The following is a 17,543-nucleotide window of genomic DNA, read 5'->3' as shown; positions in this document are numbered from 1 at the left end:
ATAGATAGATAGATAGATAGATAGATAGATAGATAGATAGATAGATAGATAGATACGCATATATATATATACATATATACACATACAGAGAACAGATGTAAGTTGAATGGGAAGGGATGATATCTTTTAAAAAATTAAGGGGTGAAAGAGGAATGTACCAAGAGAAAGGAAAAGAGAGAAGTAGAATTTGGCAAATTATATCACATAAAAGAAGTAAGAAAAAGCATTTACAGTGGAAGGAAAGGGGGGGAGGTGAGAGGGAGTGAGTGAAACTTACTCTCATCAGAACTGGCTCAAAAAGGGAATGACATACACACTCAATAGAGCATAGAAATCTATTTTACCCTACAGAAAAGTAGGAAGGCAAGGGGGGTGATAGAAAGGTGGGCAGATGGGGGGGGGGGGGGTTGAAGCAAAACACTTTTGAAGAGTACAGGATGAAAAGAGAGAATAGAATTGAATAAACAGGGGAGGGGATTAGGATGGAGGATAATACAATTAGCAATAGTAACTGTGAAAGAAGTTTTGAAGCAAGTTTCTCTGATGAAGGTCTTATTTCTCAAATATATAGAGAACTAAGTTAAATTTATAAAAATAAGAGCCATTCCCCAATTGATAAATGATCAAAAGACATGATCTGTTTTTAGATGAAGTAATCAAAGCTATCTATAATCATAGGGAAAAAATGCTCTAGGGACAGAACCAAGATGGAAGGATAAAAGCAAGAACTTGCTTGAGCTTGTCACCCAATCACTTCCACATACCTGTAAAAAATTATTCTAAACAAATTTTAGAGTTACAGAAACCACAAAATGACAGAGTGAGACACATCTCCAGCTGAAGACAACTTGACAGGTTAACAGGAAGGGTTTATCACAGCAGGCTAGCAGCAGAGAACATGGCCTGCGTGGGCCATGCCAGCACAGACTGGGCTGGAGAAGGCCTCAGGGGACTGAATCACTGGCAGCCATAGCAGTTTCCAGACTTCTCCACCCACAGATGCCAAAGACAAAGTAGAAGGTAAGTGGAGAAATTCTGTTGGACCAAGATGAGAGAAGAACATGCACCAGCCCCAGAGTGGTGGAGGTGGTAGTGGCAGCAGCAGCAGCAGCAGCAGCAGCAGCAGTGGCTGCTTCTGGAGCTCCAGGCCTACAGATGATGGGGGGTCAAGAAGGTGATCACAAGGTGATTGCAGGGATTTCTTTGCTGGTGCTGAGGATTTTCTTGCTTTGCCCTGCTTTGATCTGGGTCACAGTCGTGGGTGGAAGAACTGGGGTGAGGAGGAGCACTAGTGTGACAGAGCTTGTGGTGGCTGTGAGAGCGAGTCCTTCTAATAGTTCTGAGACAGAAAAGAATAGTTGTGATCACTCATAGACCAGACCACAGGCCAGGAAAAGAATAAACACCTCTCCTTTGATCATATCACCTTAGAAGAACTGAAAATTTGCAGGAGCCTAGAAGTAGCTCTCACAACAGCTGCATGAAACCCCAGAAATTTAGGACAGAGCACTCTCCACTCTAGAAGCAGAGTCCTACCTTGACAAAGAGCTCAAAAGTCAAGTAATTGGCTGGGAAAATAAGCAGAGGAAAAATCAGACTATAGAATCTTTCTTTGGTGACAAAAAAAAGAACAAATCATACAGTCAGAAAAAGACAACAAAGTCCAAACTCCTGCATCAAAAACCTCTAAGAAAAATATAAATTGATCATAGGCCATGGAGGGGCTCAAAAAGGATTTTGAAAATCAAGTAAGAGAAGTAGAGGAAAAATTGGGAAGAGAAATGAGAGTGATGCAAGACAATCATGAAAAATGAGTCAACAGCTTGCTAAAGGAGACCCAAAAAATACTAAAGAAAATAATGCCTTAAAAAATAGACTAACTCAAATGACAAAAGAGATCCAAAAAGCCAATGAGGAGAAGAATGCCTTAAAAATTCAAATTGCCCAGATGGAAAAGGAATTTCAAAAACTCACTAAAGAAAATAATTCCTTCAAAATTAGAATGGAGCAAATGGAAGCTAGTGACTTTATGAGAAATCAAGATATTATAAAACAGATCCAAAAGAATGAAAAAATAGAAGACAATGTGAAATATCTCATTGCAAAACAACTGACCTGGAAAATAGACCCAGGAGAAAAAGTTTAAAAGTTATTGGACTACCTGAAGGCCATGATCAAAAAAGAGCCTAGACTTCATCTTCCAAGAAATTGTCAAGGAAAACTGTATTGATGTTCTAGAACCAGAGAGTAAAATAGAAATTGAAAGAATCCACCAGTTGCCTCTTGAAAAAGATTCCAAAAGGAAAACTCCTGGGAATATTACAACCAAATTCTATATTTCCCAGGTTAAGAAGAAAATCTTACAAGTAGTAAGGAAGTAACAATTTTAGTATTGTGAAAACACAATCAGGATAATACAAGATCTTCTACATTAAGGGATCAAAGGGCTTTGAATACGATATTCTGGAGGGCAAAGGAGCTAGAATTAAAACCAAGAATCACCTACCCAGTAAAACTGAGTGTAATACTTTGGGGGAGAAATGAATATTCAATGAAATAGAGGATTTTCAAGCATTCTTGACGAAAAGACCAGAGCTGAATAGGAAATTTAACTTTCAAATACAAGAATCAATAGAAGCATGAAAAGGTGAACAGGAAAGAGAAAACATAAGGAACTTATTGAAGTTGAACTGTTTACATTCCTACATGGAAAGATGACATTTGTAACTCATGAGACTTTTCTCGGTATTAGAATAGTTGAACGGAACATACACATATATACACATATCTCTCTGTGTGTGTATACTTATGTATGTGTATATAGACAGAGGGTGCAGGGTGAGTTGAATATGAAGGGATGATATCTAAAAAGTAAAATTAAGGGGTGAGAGAGGAATATATTGGGAGAAAGAGGAAGAGAGAGATAGAATAGAGTATACTATCTCACACAAAAGAGGCAAGATAAAGCAGTTACAATGGAGGAGAAGATCAGGGAAGTGAAAGTGAATGAGTCAACCTTCTTCCCATTGGATTTGGCATAAGGAGAAAATAGCATACACACTCAATTTGGTATCTAACCCTACAGGAAAGTAAGGGGGAAGGAAATAAGAGGGGGGGATGATAGAAGGGAGGGCAGATTGGGGGAAGGAATAGTCAGAAGCAAACATTTTTTAAAAGGGACTTGGTCCATGGAGAAAATAGAATAAATGGGGGTGGGATAGGATGGAGGGAAATATTGTTAACCTTTCATGATATGACTACTATGGAAATTTTTTTGCATAACTATATATATATATATATATATCCTATATTGAATTGTTTGTCTTCTCAATGGGTGTGGGTGAGAAAGAATCTGGAACTCAAAAGTTAAAAAATTGTTTTTACATGCAACTGGAAAATAAGATATACAGGCAATGGGGTATAGAAATCCATCTTGCCTGACAAGAACATGAAGGTTAAGGGGATTAGAAGAGGGCTAGGAGGGATAGAAGAGACGGAAAACTGGGGGAAGGAGTACTCAGTGTGCTTGCCATCTTGGGGAATGGTAGGGGCGAGACCCAGAGAAAATTTGGAACTCGAAATCTTGTGGAAACGAATGTTGAAAACTAAAAATAAATAAATAAATCTGGTGGGGGGAGGGGCGGGGGGATAAAATAAAACAAAAAAATAACCCCAAGAAACTAAGGGGTGTGGAGGGGTAGGGGTGAAGGAAGTTTTCTCATTAATTGGGAATGGTTCAATAAATTACTCTTTATGCTAAAAAAAATACTCTAACTCAATACTGATTGAAGAAATGCCAATTAAAACAATTCTGAGGTACTGTCTCATATCTATTAGGTTGGCTAATAAAACAGAAAAAGAAAATAACAGATGTTGGAGGGAATGTGAGAACAAGGCATTAATGTACTTTTGGTGAAGTTGTGAACTGATTCAGGCATTTGGTAGAACAATTTGTAACTATGCCCAAAGGGTTATAAAACCGTGCATAGTTTTTGACCTAGCAATACCACTACTAGGTCTGTATCCCAAGAGTGATAAAAAAAAAAAAAAGGAAAAGGACTTATATGTATAAAAATATTTATACCAGCTTTTTTCTGTGGACAAAGAGTTAAAAATTGATGGGATGCTCATCAATTTAGGAATAGCTAAAGAAGTTGTAGCATGTGATTACTTATGATGGAATACTATTGTTCTATAAGACATAATGAGCAGGATCCTCTGAGAAAAACAACCTGGAAAGACTTGCACAGGCTGATGCAAAGTGAATGCATTGAGCAAAATGGTACAGCAATATGGTGAAATGATTGACTCTAAGAAATACAATGATCCAAAACAACTTTGAGGGGGCGGCTAGGTGGTGCAGTGAATAGAGCACCGGCCCTGGAATCAGGAGTTCAGATGTGGCCTCAGGCACTTAACACAAAAAACTAGCCGTGTGACCTTGGGCAAGTCACTTAACCCCAATTGCCCTACCTCCCCCCCTCCAAAAAGACACACACACACACACACACACACACACACACACACACACACACACACAGAACAACTCTGAAGGACTTATGATGAAAAATTCTATCCACCCCAAGATGAAAAACAGATGTTGTCTAAATACAGATTGAAGCATCTTTTTAAATTTTTCTTAGTTTTTTTTGTTTGTTATCTTTCACAATATGACTATTATGGAAGTATTTTGCCTAACTGCACATTTATAATCTTTATCAAATTGCTTGCCTTCTCAATGGGGGTGGGAATTGCTGAGGGAGGAAGAGAGAGAATTTGGAGCTAAAAGTTTTACAAACAAAAGTTAAAAGTTGTTTTTACATGTAAATGGTAAAAAATAAAATACTAAATAACAAAAATAAGATAAAAATACTAAAATAAAACAACTTTCTCATACACACACTGCAGGGGTGGAATGAGATTGGCAGAAATTAGCAGTAGTGAATAAAAGAAGGCATTTGAAAAAAAATTTAACATGTAAAAAAAAACAGAAGGATCCAGACAATTAGGGCATTTTTGAAAATAAAGTAGAATTAATATGCATTTTTTAAAAGAAGTAAACAGTATGAAATGGAAATAGACCATTTCATTTATAGTTGTTCTGTGTGTTCTGATGCATATATGCAAATGATTTGAGATATATTTAAGTTGAGTTTTTTAAAAATAAATTCTATCTGTTATATTCCTCTGATTCACTAGTCTAGTAGCCTAGAAGTTCAGAAAAAGGAATTGAGTTATGCTCTTGATCTCTTTGTTGCCTTAGCAGTGAGCCTCCTGGTCTATTGTCTTAGGGCTTCTGACTCCGGGAAGTTCAGGTGAACAGGATGTCTGGTCCCAGATGTCCCTGCAGCTGTGACAGACACTGGGTTAAGGGCAAGGGTGGGATACAAGGATGTGCTAAAGGAAAGAATGAATAATGGAAAATAAATTCTGGCATTCTAGTGCCAATAGGAACCCAAGTAGTCCTGGCACAGGGTCACGCTGCTTTTTTTTCTTTCCCTGCTCTTCTATTTCTTTTTCTTGCTCTCGATTTTGTTCTTATTCTTGTTTTTCTTGTTTTTGTTCTTGTTGCTGTTGTTCTCCTCCTCCTCCTTCCTGTCTGTCTTTTTCTCTCTCCCTGTCAATTTTCCTATCTCTTTCTTTCTTTTCTCTATCTCTCCTGGTCCTTCTTTGATTCTGTTTGTCTTATTCCTTCCTTCCTGTCTCCCTTTATTCCTCTTCTCATTTTCTTGTTTTTTTTTTCCTAAATTCCTCAATCCATCTTTACTTCTATTTTTTTCCTTTGCCATTCTTTTACTGTACCTTTGTGTTTCTCCTTTTCTCTGTATCTCACTACCTGCTGTCTCTTTGGTTGCTTTCCTTCCCATCTATGCCTATCCTTCTTCCTTTCTATGTATCCCAACTCCTTTCTTTGGCTCTGATTCTCAAGTGAAAAATGATGGAAGGAGTGATGTAGAAGAACTGGACATAAGTAATGATCATTAAGAGAAGGAAAAGCAGAGGAATGAAAGGCTCCACACCAATGATATCGCAGATACATGCAGCTTTCCTAAAGCCTAGAATGGTGGGCAAACTGGGTCCTGCCAGCTGACAGGGCATGTCCCAGCAACATAGCCTGGACCAGCCAGGAGCCCTCTGATTGTCCACCTGACAAGTGAACCCCGAAAGGCTGGGTTTCTGACTGCTTGAAGACTTTCATTATAGGACATTTACCAGCTATGACTTGGTGTGGATTCCATAGGAACAGACCTGGGTTGTCCCAGGACCTTTTACTTTTGTTTGTCCCTATCTTTCTGTCCATCTCTACCTCTACTTGACCTAATGGAAAAGGGGAAGTAAGGATTCTCTGAATAGAATACTGATTTAGGCTTAATGATATTTATATTGAAAGTCTTTCCTCTGAGTCAGCACCCCTAGACTTACTGTTGAGTCTGTCTTGATTGCTTATATCTAAGTTCAGAATTAGAGGGGTCCTGGGGATGGGTTAGAGGTTCTCCAAGTTTTCAGTCTATCAAATATGTTTCTAATATTAAGGTGCCTCTAAGAGACCTAAGGGGTCCTCAGAAGAATTGCCTAGTGGGCTGTCCCCACATCACCATAAAGACCTGGAAAGGTGTAGTACCTGGAGGCTCCCTAAGCCAATGAGAGGGGACTGGGTTTGTAGGTCTAAAGCTAGACTGGGCTGACTACTCAGATTCCTCTCCTCATCCTAGTCTAGAACCTTCCCCATTCAGAACCTACAGAACAGGAGGAAAGGAATGAGATGTGAAACCTGGGCTTCTCCTGACTGAGAGAGAACAATAAAATTTGAATGGACTAGTATTCACTATGTCTGAGACATTGGTTGCCCACTTTCAACTTATTCCCAAGTCACAACTCACCCTTATCACTCTCTCTGTCTTTTCCATGCTTGTCCTAGACACAGAATCCTAGATTCTCAGAACTAGGGGGAACCTCAAGAGACATCTAGTTGAAACCTTGCTTGAGCAGGTTGAGGGCCTGTAAAGCCAAGCATGAGCAGCTTTCCAGAGAACTACTGCTGTGAACAGCTTTAATATTCTGATTATATAGTATAGTAACTCTCTATTTATTTAGAAGTAAACTAAGACAAAACATTGACAGAAACCACAGTACAGAATTCACAATGTTATGACATGACTTATCACTAAGGTAACCTCATAGTTTTCACCAAAATAGCCACATAGTTTTAAGCAAAAGATATCATTTGGTTAGTCCTTAACTTAATCATCCTTAAGGAGCAGGCCTCCTTAAGGGACACAAAAATACAAAGGTCAAAGTTCTCCACTCCTAGGTCACAGTAAATCACGATCTTCTCAGTCAGCATGAAGTACCCAAGAAGAGGTGTTTTCATCTTGACTTGAGGCTGGCTCTCAGCTTCCATGGTTCCCCTTCCATAGTCCCAGCTCCTGCTCAAATCTACCCAAATGTGACCCAGATTCAAAGACAGGCAAGTCTCAGCTCCTCATCTAGGTTCCATTCCATATTGAAGCTCACAGTGTCCAGTCCACCTCAAGTCCTTCACAGTTCCTGTTTCTGGGAAGACAAAGTTTAACAGAGCCAAAAACAACATTCATTCACATTGCCAGCACCACCATCAATTCACTATCTGCCTGTGAAATCAACACAGACCCACAAACAAGGTCCAAGAGGTCAACACAAACCATCAGTAACCAGGACCTCCGAAAACCTTCCTCCAGGACTTCTATAAACAGACAACCAGAAAATCCTCTTTCAGGGCTTCCAGTGAGGTCCTGGGGCTTCTGTACAAAGTATCACAAACAAAAACCAACACAGACAGAACAGAAAAACATAGAGTGCTGGGATACCACAAGTTTTCTCCTTCTCAATTCTGTCATAAGAGTTCTCTTCTCAGTTCTTCTCGGTTCTGCTCTCTCCCAGCATGGGCTTCTCCTTATATATGGTCATTAGTTCCTCCCAACAGGGGTTCACAAGTTGTGGGGTTCACAAGTTCTGTTTCTTAACAAAGACTTGATATAATCATGGGCAAGGCTTAAAAGAAACTTGAAATGAAACAAGGTGCTAAATAACTAAATAGCTGAACAAAGGAGATAAGTACTTCTTTGCCATTACAGGGCCTCTCCAATAAGTGATCATCTGGTATCTTCTTGAATACCTCCAGAGATGGGAAGCTCACTTCCTATGTTGATAGAGCATTTAAATGTTGGGCAGTTCTAATTGCTAGATAGTTTATCAATTCATTCTTATGCTAACAAGTAATGATGACTTTATTGACTTGGCAGATGGACTCCACTGGGTGCATTCTGCTTTGGACCGAAGTGGCTATGAATTTGGTTCAGTCCTTAAGGACTAGACTCAAATGAAAAGGGTTATGGTCCTTTTTTACATGTTTCTGCTCACCATTCCCCTCTATCCCAGTGTTCCAGGAAGATTTAGGTTTAATTCCTGTTTAGGATCTCTCCCAATGGTGGCATAAAAGGGTGCTCAATATGGAACATGAATGAGGTTAATAAATGCATGGGCATTTATTTACCACATGTGACTGAAAGGTTTAACAAAAAAATACTTGCAAGTATGAATTAAGAAGACTTAAAACAAGCAGAAAGCTAATTACTGTTATGCTTTCCCAGGAGGTCAAGATTTAAAAACACCAAAACAACCCATTTGGTGGGACTGACTACTAGATAGGCTTTTTATATTTCACCTTGGTTCTGCACTCTCCAAATAATTCCTTCCAAGTCTATTTTAAAACAAGTCAGGGTTTGGGCTTATCTTATTATGAAAGTGATTTTTTTTCTGGTGCAGACGTGCTGGTACAGAGAAAGACTCATCCTGACCAGATGATCTACCATCAGAATATTGGCTATTTAAAGGTAAGGGCCAAATTTTTGCCTTTACTTGTATCTCCAGAGCTTAGCACAGTGCCTGGCACCAGGAAGCTATTGCAAAAGTCCAGCAGTGAGATGATGAGTACCTGAACCAGGGTAGTAGCAGTGTCAGAAGAGAGAAGAGCTAGTGTATGAAAAATATTATGAGGTAGAAACCACAGAACTTGGCAGTTGATTGGATATGGGGAGGGGAATAGATTACCCTAATAATAGCTAGCATTCATATAGTAATTTAAGATTTGCAAAGAATGTTACAAATATCTCATTGTATTGTCACAGTCCTGGAAGGTAGGTGCTATTTTTTATAGTCAAGGCTGACAGTGATTAAATGACTTGCTCAGGGTCACCCAGCTAGGATCTGAAACTGGATTTGCACTCAGACCTTCCTTACTCCAAGACCAGCAGTCTATCCACTGCACCACTTATCTGCCTAATAATGACTACATTAAGTGGGAGATGTTGCAAGTCTAGGCCTGAGAGAATGAGGCCAGAGAGTATTGTTCCAATTATTCAAGACTATTGTGGGTTCTCTAAAATGGCAAACCATATCTTTTTTTTTTTAAGTAATTGGGGTTAAGTAACTTGCTCAAGGTTACACAGCAAGTTATTTCTGGGTGTGGTGGTAAGTATCTGAGCCCGGATTCGATCCCAGGTCATCCCGACTCTGGGGCCAGTGCTCCTACTCACTGTGCTACCTGGCCACCCCTCCAAACCATTTCTTAAGCAATATTGAGAGTACTGTAACACTGAAACATCAGTCTTTCACAGTTTCAGGTAGCATGCCAGAACAAACCTTTAAGATGATTTGATAGTCTCCTTTTCTCCACTTCTGGCACATGCCACAGCTGTAGTATTTCTGGAACAAGTTCTGTCCTTGACATCTGCATGTGTCAGCTCTCCCGAAAAAGAATCTATAAAATGAGATGGAGAAGGAAATAGCAAATCATTCCAGTATATTTGCCAAGAAAACCCCAAAAGGGGTTAAAAAGAGTCAGACACAACTGAAATGACTAAACAGGAACACAAACCAACAGATAAGGAAACTGAGGCAGAGGGAAGTTAAATGACTTGTCCAGGGTCACACAGTTAGGGTGCAAGGTCACATTCGAACTTAGATCTTCCTAATTCCAAGCTTAGCTCCACTGTACCACTTAGCTGCCTAATATTGTCTATACATATTGTTTCTCTCATTAGAATGAAAGCTCTTTGGCCTGGGACTACTTTTGTCTTGTATCCGCAGTGTTCAGCACAGTGCCTGAAACACAGCAAGTATTCAATAAATAATTGTTGGTGGTGGGTAGAATTTTTGTGTGCACTTGATAGATGCTAACACTCTTTGGGCAACCCCTACCCCAACTTTTACACCTGTAGGTCCCCCTGAAAATAACTATCCCAGGTTGAAGGAAGTTCTTAATGTGCAAGGGTAAACTCCTGTAAGTATTGCTCAAGAACACCCATTGATGTGTTTAGCTTTCAATAGTCTAATGGAGGACACAATTAGCTTAGAATAAAGATGTTTATTAAAATATCAGGGTAAATGGATTGATAATAGAACACTCCCCCATAAGCCAAACAGACACCCTCCCATAAACATATACATCATCTATGAGAAGACTGGCTAAAGAAAAAAGGTAAACATATCAGTGGGGGCTCATACAATGATATTTGGAGTAGATGTGGACCAAAAACATAGCATGAACATGAAATAGCTCTTCTGGGGACACCAAGTCTGAGGGGGAGAGATTCCATCCCAGTTGCTACACTTCTACATGTGGACAGGTATTTTCGTTTTTAGTGTTTTTCTAATCTCTCCTTCTAAGAAATCAGCTTGCCGATCAAATAACCATTTCCTGACCCATAATTATATGGTCAATGTGCTTTCTTTTATTATTGTCATTTTAAGTACATTCAAGTGCCCAGATGGTAACATTGGTCTATTATCTATCAATCTTTTGCTTTGGGGGCACAAGCTAAAAATGCCCTCATCTTCCTACTTCATTGCTCCCTTGACCACTAACTCTGAGTGCTCTCCTCACATACCATATGATGCCACATGCTGACAAACAGTATAATGGGAATCTGGCAAGATCCCATTGCTATGTGGGCAATACAGGTGGAACAGGCCAAAAATACAGAATATGATTGGTGAATAAACCTTGCCCTTGACCCTCTAGGAGAGTCTGCACAGAATACAGAATCCCATTGATCACCTGATGTGGTAACCCTCTGTATGGAGGACACAAGGGAGCTATTTCTGAGAAAATTGCATTAATGTGTATGGGCAATACCTTGGAGAGAAAGGAAGGCATGTGAGCCTTCTGTAGGTAGTTCTGGGTCAGCTAATCTATATGTTGAAATGGGAGTTTTTATTGGATTGAAAAACGTTTGCCATGAGCTGCACAAAGGGAATCCAGTCTATCAAATAGATGATTTTATCCCAATTGGTATTAATCAGTTAGTGGTTTTATAGGGGTGGTGATTGGTAGTAACTATAAATATATCAATGTATTATACTTACAGTTATATGCATTTAGTCAATCAAGTTAGCTAACAACTCAATGTACATTTAATCTTAGTCAATCAATTAATATATCATACTTGTTATCCATATACATGTAGTTAATAAATTAACATATTATGTTTATCTATATATTTAATCAACTAACATGGAATAATCAAATAGGACAGATTATCTCCTAAAGGAAGACCTCATGCTCTTATAAAAAGCTTGAAACCTTTTATGAAAGGCCCCAGGCTTTATATTGCATCATCAGAAGGTCATTTACTTGCCTAATCATAGGAAGCTAACTAAAGCACCTCTACCCTTTCTTCCTGCTGAGCAGAGGACCAAGCCCAGCATGATAGTTGTAACTCAATTACATAGAAAGTCTCCTAGTTATTCCATTTCTCCTTCACCCTCCATTATCTCGTTATTGCCTAACACAAAGAGATGGCTATGAACATTTGACCGATGAGAGACCCTGGTTGCCAGGCTACAGCTTGCCTTTCTACTATCCCATCAGCTCATGTAGGTATTTTGGCTTCTACTGATCTGTGGCCTGCCCTTCTATCAGCCTGTTGGCTTATGCAAATGTTTTGACATCCACTCATAAGCCCAGACCAATGAGCCTTCTCCTCAATTTTGGTAGGATTTCCTGGAAGGTCAAGATAGGTCTATTAAGGTCTACTTGCAAATCTGTCAATCAATGGGATTCTGTATTCTGTGCAGACTCTCCTAGAGGGTCAAGGGCAAGGTTTATTCACCAATCATATTCTGTATTTTTGGCCTGTTCCACCTGTATTGCCCACATAGCAAGAACCATAAAAGTAAGACCCTGGAGGAAGGAGGCATCTCAGATCATGAAGAAGTCCTTAGGTCCAATTTATTAAAGGGGACCAGGTTCCTTTAACAAATGGTTATTGGCTTGGGGTTCTGCCTCAGTGGTTTTTATTGCAGATTGGATATTTTTGACCCATATCCAAGAATTGCAAGAGTGGATGTCTGTCCCTGGAAAAGTTCAAGGGGCCAAACTTGGGATGGATGCTTGACTCAGTTTCACCATTATAATACTTCCTTTTTGAACAGTATTGCTTTTCACCTAGTCAGTCTTGAGCCTGACTATGATACCTAGTAAAGAAAGTAAAGCTTCACTGAATAATTGGCTGTTCCAGGAACTTAACTGTAACTCTTACATGAAATCAAACAGAACTAATCCTACTTTATCCTATTATACATATGTTAAATTATTCTGTGCCCTTGGACTTAGGCCTGGAGGATCAGTATTTGTCCTATTATAATCATATCCCTGCTTCTTCCTTTCATGGCAAATCTCTCTAGCCATAGCAGGTAATGCTATCATTGTTTAATATACTGAATCAATTGGTTCTAATACTTGTGCACCTATCTTATTGCTTCCATCTAAGATTATAGTCACTTCTATATCCTAAACAGCTGAATATATGAGTATTGAGCTATCATCTTCCAGTTAATAGTTATATATTCATTATATGATGAGAATGATATGGGAATAATTAGATAATGAAGTAAGAGTTTGTGGGACAAAGGTATCAATCTATTACTTAGTAAAGTTAAATCAGGCAGCTAGATAGTATAATGGATAGAGTGCTGGACCTGGAGTCAGGAAAATTCACTTCATTCATTCAAATCCTGTCTTAGACACTTACTAGCTGTGGGACCCTAGGCAGGTCACTTAACCCTGTTTGCCTCAATTTCCTCATCTGTAAAATGAGCTGAAGAAGGAAACTGAAAATCACTCTAGTATTTTTGCCAAGAAAACACCAAATAGGGTCAGACATGACTAAAACAACTGAACAACAACAATAACAACCATAAAGACCAAATCAGAAATATCTTCAGTCTTGTTTTAGGAAAAGAATTTCAGTGTAATCAGTAACCTTAAAGGAGAGTAACTTATGGACTATTTCATGTTGCTACAAAGGGTAATCTAATTTTTCTTAAGTTTATTATTTAATGTCATTTGAAAAACAAAAAAGTAAAAAGACTTAATAAATGTTTAGTTAAACAAAATAAATTTGAGAACCTTCTTCTGAACTTAATAATAAATTGTATTTATACAGATTTACTAGCCTTATGCTATTAATATATGTAATTTGCCTGGCAGTAGCAGACAGAGTTCTGAACTTGGCTTCAGAAGACCTGAGTCCAAATCTTACCTCAGATACATAATGGCCATATAACCCGGGATAAGTCACTTAACCTCTCAAACTCAGCGTCTTCATCTGTAAAATGAGGATTGTAATAATACCTGACTCATAGGGTTGTTATAAGAATTAAATGAGATAACATATAAAGTGCTTTGAAAACCTTAAAGTGCTATATAAATGAGATAATAATTGTAAAGAGCTTGGTGCAGTGCCTGGTACTAGTAGACACTATATAAATACTTATTCCTTTCATTTTCCCTTCTCTCTCCCCTCTGCTCTGGGTAGCTAGGTAGGGGAAGAGGAAAGTGAGGAGGATACAGTCCCAGCTCTCAAAGGGTTTACAGTTACTAAGGGAGAAAACACACATATAAATATAAATGTTACAATGTATAACTCAACAGAGAGAGTAAATTCGATCGATATGTAAGTGTCTGCTTATGTACTTGGTACTAAGGGCACAAAGATAAATGTGACAGACCTGCCCTCAAGGAGGTCTGGTGCAATGTGGGCGGGGGTGGCAGTGGAGGGGAAGAGAAAGGAAATGCAATGTGCCCATTGATAATACAGTGTAGGAAGTGATGAGGGCAAAGAACAGATTCTGACAAAATTCCTCAGCAAAATCAGAAGCAAGAATGCATACTTTCACTTCATCAAGACAGAATCTAGTTATTCCTTTATTTATTAATGTATTTGTTTACAAGAAATTGAGTTCATTGGGGATTCCCAGTCTATTCAGCCTTCCCTCTGTCTCCCACAATCCCAAACCCATTTGATGAAACTACAGAATATAAGGTGCCAGTAATAGACTTTTAAGTATAAGGTTTTGCCCTTTTCAGATTTTGAATGGTTGTATTTATAGGGTGTAAGGGATAGGAATCAGGGACAAAGAGAAATAATGGACTTTGGAGTGGTCTGTGTGCATCTTGTAAAGGCTGGGCTCCTTTCAGACTCTAAATGTAAAGGATAAGTCAAGAAATAGAAATGCTTTAGGAGGTATGAAGTAGAAAATGCCCCTTCCACACAAATTAATTTAAGTATTTTAAAAATCACACATATCAACTATTAATCTTGGGAAGTAGTAAGGGGATTCAGGTACCTCTCTCCAGAGTAGGATTGCAGGAAAGAGCCTTGGGCTAGAAATGACACAATCTGGGTTCAAGTCCCAACTCTTCCACAGACTTGCCTCATGAACTATAGTAAGCTCCTTTTCCTGTTAAATAAGTAGATGAGATCATCTGTTCACAATATTCTTATAGTGCCTAAGACAGTGCCAGGTACATAGAAGATAGGTTGGTACAGTGGGAAAGATGACTCGATTTCATGTCAAAGAGCTTGGATTCAAAATTCATCTCGACTACTTAACACTTGTGCGTCCTTGGAATAAGTCACTTAACATTGTTGGACCTCACTATCTCATCTGTAAAATATGGAGGGTTGGACTAGTTGATCTCTAAAAACCCCTCCCAGTCTTTACTTCTATGTTCTAAGGGCCCTCCTTGTTCTGACATCCTGTGTTCTAAAGACCCTCCCAGTTCCAATATCATGTGTTACAAGGTCCTTCCCATCTCAGACATTCTATCTTCTAATTCTAATATCCTGAATAACTACTCCAATTTTCTTCTTAACCCATTGATTGGCTCCCTAGAGGGAAACTATTGCTTTGAAGTTCTAGAATTTAGGTCTTCACAATTTGTAAGCCTCTGTGAGTGGACTTCTCATTAGCAGTTAGCCAGTAGATACAACCAAGTCAGTTTCTACTAAAAAGGCATAAGACCAGTAACTATAAAACATTATTCTCATAAGCTTGAGGTGCACTCTGTCATAAATACACACAATGAATGTGAAAAGAGGAGACACAAAAGTAAAGTACAGTAGTAATGAAGAACATTTATAGAGAGCAGATATGGCCAAAGACATACACACTGCCAATACTGAAGTGTATAGCATCTCTGCTGGCTCAGTTGATTCCCCAGGGTCTACACCTTTCTACAACTTTCTACATAACTCTCAGTTGCTAGAACTCATTGTCAATGCTGTTCTCTGCCTACAAAGGGTCATGCTCCTTGAAGCTACTTCCTTTCTGTCTCCCTGATTTCTTGAGTCGGTGTGTGTTTAGAAAGAGTGTATGTCTGCTCCCTAGTGGATGCCATGTTACCTGCTAGGAGAGACCATGACCTATAAGAGTGAGAGAGAAGAGAGAAATCTCATCACCACCACCACCAAGAGGTAAATAATGGTTTCTTCCTACTTTCTTGCTAGACTGTTGACCGCAGTGTCGTATGGATTCCAGGCCTGGATAACTGGTCTAGTGAGAGCATGTACAATCTTTGTCCAGCCAATGATATTTAGTCAAGAAAATCACTTAATCAAAGAATAATGAGAAGACAGTCAGCTACCTCTCTAATTCAATTAGAGAAAACTTTTCGCATCTAATAAAAGATTAACAGGGTATCAAATATCTTTGAACTTCATTAACATATAAATAAACATCCTCCTTTCAACCACCAACATTATTTTGCTAAAGCACAGGTCCCGCCATATCAATCCCTTACTCAGTAAACTCCAGTGACTCTCTATGGCTTCCAAGATCAAATGTAATTTTTTTTTATTCAAAGCACTTCATAACCTAGGGCTCGCTTACCTTTCTAGGCTTCTTACACCTTACTCCCATTATGCCACATACTCTTCTATCCAATGATACCGACTTCCTGACTGTTCCACAAACAAGATACTCCATCCAAGCAGTTTCTCTGGTCATCCCTCATGCCTGGAATATTCTCCTTCTTCACCTCTGCCTCCTGTCTTCCTTTAAATCTCAGCCAAAATCCCATCTTCTACAGGAATTCTTTCCCACTTTTAATGTTAGTGCTTTTAAGGGGTAGCTAGGTTGCACAGTGAATAGAGCACCCCCCCTGGAGTCAGGAGGACCTGAGTTCAAATCCAGCCTCAGACACTAACACAAAATTAGCCACGTGATCTTGGGCAAGTTACTTAACCCCAATTGCCCTACCTTCTCCCCTCAAAAAAGCAAAAAAAAAAAATGTTGTTAGTGCTTTCTCTCTGTTAATTATTTCCTGTTTATCCTGTACATAGCCTACTTTGTACATATGGTTTGCATTCTGTCTCCCTCATTAGATTGTAAGCTCCTTGAGTGTAGGGACTCTTTTTATATCTACAGTTGCTTAGTGCCTGGCAAATAGTAAGTGTTTAATAAATATTTATTATTTGATTAATTTGTTTATTAATTGCAAAGAAACTGAAGCTCAGAGCAGCAAAATTACTTTCTTGAGGTCATGTAACCTCAGGGTGGAGAAACAAGTTCTACCTTTATGACTACTGACTCAAGGCTCTTCACACAGTAAGGACAGCTACTGAATGTGAATAATTTAGTTAAATAACTATTAGGTCAGGAAGAAAAATGTTAATCAAGTGACACTTGTCTCTGGCCTCTGGGACACTAGCTATTTACTTTAGGACAAGACTTTGATTTTTGTCCATAAACATAGAAAGCTTAAAAAGCAATACTTTACTCTTTGCACATCAGTCTGCCAGAAAAAAAATTCATTTAAGAATAACTGAACTTTCTCATTTAGAAAGATTTTGCCATCCAAAAATGGTGAAGTTTCCTCATGCTTTCCAACATGACTTTACTCCAACGCAATCTTGAGGTGTCACTGATAGGAATCTTGAACAAAGAAATTATAATTACTTCCTTCAGTTATCTATTTCCTATTTATCCTGGAAATAGCATTTACCTATGTTCATTTTCTTGCTGTCTTCCCTATGAGTTTCTAAGTTCCTTGAGGTCAGTGACTGTCTTTTGCCTCTTATTCTGTCCCCAGAGCTTTAGTGAAATTCCTGGCACATAGTAGAACATCATAAACCTTTTTTGTTCCCAGTTCTTTTTAACCAAAAAAAAGTGCTGCTATGAATATTTTAGGGTCTACCAGAACTTTTTATTTTAGACCT

General features: G+C 38.7%; 1 pseudogene; it reads right to left on the bottom strand.

The window, feature by feature from the left end:
• Nucleotides 1-883: 883 nt before the first annotated feature.
• The window catches only part of LOC138176120 (ceramide synthase 4-like), a 52,313-nt pseudogene continuing 35,653 nt past the window's right edge, over nt 884-17,543 (bottom strand).

The sequence above is a fragment of the Petaurus breviceps genome, unplaced genomic scaffold (assembly GCF_028583685.1).
Source record: "Petaurus breviceps papuanus isolate PSGF00001 unplaced genomic scaffold, PetGlider_PUasm1.0 103, whole genome shotgun sequence".
NCBI lineage: Eukaryota > Metazoa > Chordata > Mammalia > Diprotodontia > Petauridae > Petaurus > Petaurus breviceps.
The sequence above is the reverse complement of the archived record's forward strand: the minus strand, read 5'-3'. Positions and strand labels throughout refer to the sequence as shown.